Source organism: Mastomys coucha, unplaced genomic scaffold (assembly GCF_008632895.1).
Source record: "Mastomys coucha isolate ucsf_1 unplaced genomic scaffold, UCSF_Mcou_1 pScaffold22, whole genome shotgun sequence".
Taxonomy (NCBI): domain Eukaryota; kingdom Metazoa; phylum Chordata; class Mammalia; order Rodentia; family Muridae; genus Mastomys; species Mastomys coucha.
This window is the reverse complement of record NW_022196905.1, coordinates 166,609,096-166,611,095: the sequence shown is the minus strand read 5'-3', so window position 1 is coordinate 166,611,095 and position 2,000 is coordinate 166,609,096. Positions and strand designations below refer to the sequence as shown.

The following is a 2,000-nucleotide window of genomic DNA, read 5'->3' as shown; positions in this document are numbered from 1 at the left end:
CTCTCTTCTCTCTCTCCCTCCCTCCCTCCCTCCCTCCCTCCTTCTCTCTTCTCTTTTCTTCTCTCTCTTCTTCTCCTTCCTTCCCTCCCTCCCTCCCTTTCTCTCTCTTCTCTTCTCTTCTCTTCTCTTCTCTTCTCTTCTCTTCTCTTCTCTTCTCTCTTTCTCCCTCCCTCTCTCTTCTCTCTTCTCTCTTCCTCTCTCTTCTCTCTCTCCCTCCCTTCCTCCCTCCCTCCCTCCCTCTCTCTTCTCTTCTCTTCTCTCTTTCTCCCTCCCTCTCTCCTCTCTTCTCTCTTCCTCTCTCTTCTCTCTCTCCCTCCCTCCCTCCCTCCCTCCCTCCTTCTCTCTTCTCTTTTCTTCTCTCTCTCTTCTTCTCCTTCCCTCCTTCCCTCCCTCCGTCTTCTCTTTTCTTTCTTCTCTCTCTTTCTCCCTCTCTCCTCTCTCTCTCTTTCCTTCTCCTTCCCTCCCTCCTTCCCTTCCTCCCTCCCTCTCTCTTCTCTTCTCTTCTCTTCTCTTCTCTTCTCTTCTCTTCTCTCTCTCTCTCTCTCTCTCTCTCTCTCTCTCTCTCTCTCTCTCTCTCTCTCTCTGACCTTTTCTTCAGTTTTGGGGGGAAATAGCCTTATTCTACCATATCAGCAGTGTACAGTTCTCCTGGTCACCAGAGACGGCGCGAGGTCTTAGTGTGGTTCAATGAAGGTAGTTGCCTTTGAGAACTGTTTTGGTTTTATTTTTGTTTTAAAGTTCAGGTGGCTTTCTGATTTATTTGTTGCCTTCAACACAGCGGAGGACCTGGAAATAAGCCCTAAGAGAGGCGGAGCATCGACCCTGGAAAGGGTTCTGGAGGAGAGAGACATGCTCAGTGAAGACTGCCTACTGCCTCTCCTTGTTTATAACCAGTGATAGATCTTGTTGTTATGGCTTCCATTGCTTCCTACTGGTTATAACTAGAAAGATGGAGTCCAGGAACTCAAATGACACCTTAAAGATAATTAAATCTTATTTCACCCTAGTGATTTATGATACACATACATGAATATATGGAGTAATTATGAAATAAAACCCCTAAAACCAGAGTATGCAGGTCTGACAGTGATGTTGTCTTTTTATGTTTTTAACCTTTATTTCCATGTAACCACAATCATAAAAACACATAGTACAGTTAAGTTTACTTTATCTTGTGCACTTTGCACCAACCGCTTGATGTAAGATGCTTTAAAAGGAGCAGAGAGAATTTGCAGTTGGAATTCTTTTTTTGACTGTTACAAGTACATGAAAAAAAAAAAAAAAACTTTCCTCAAATTTTGCCAAAGCAGGTAGCACAAACTGAGACATTTATTTTCAGTTTTCTAAAACAAACAAAGGAAAAACAACAACAAAAACAGGTTTGGGGCACATGGCTTTCATCTCAGCATCCCAGAGGCAGGGGTGGGATATCGATGAGTTTGAGGCTAGCCTGGGCTTTCATTAGGAGTTCCAGGCCAGCCTAGTCTACATAGTAGACCCCATCTCAAACAAAAACCAAAAGCCTTATGTATTATACAATAAAGCTTTAGAGATTAGTTAGTTAACAAAATCTGCTGCTGTGCATGACAACATTCAAAAGCATGCTAATTACACTTACTTATTTTACATGTGTATGTGTGTATAGAAGTCGGGATCACGTGGAGGAAGTAGATTCTCTCATTCCACCACGCGAGTTCTGGGAATTGAGCATCATCATTGGTGGCAAATTCACTCACCTGCTGAGTCACCCATCTTTGATGATTGTTGTAAATCTTACAATAGATTAAGGATAATATATGTATTAGTAGTAATAGTGACAACCTGACAGAATAAAATGATAACCTTCAAAGACTTATAGTGAAAGTGGATTTTTAAGTAGAGAAGATAAGAGACCTTAAGGAAAAGACTTTTAGGGCTGGGGCTCGCTTTGGTAAGCTGCTTTCTCTGCAGACCTGAGGGCCTGAGTGAGAAGAACCAGGAGCAGCAGTGACAACTGCCAT

At 42.8% G+C, this 2,000-nt stretch overlaps 1 protein-coding gene across 7 annotated transcripts in view; it reads left to right on the top strand.

Annotated features, from left to right (window-relative positions):
• Positions 1–2,000, top strand: part of Tacc1 (transforming acidic coiled-coil containing protein 1) — a 93,306-nt gene that overhangs the window by 67,712 nt on the left and 23,594 nt on the right. The window lies entirely within an intron of this gene.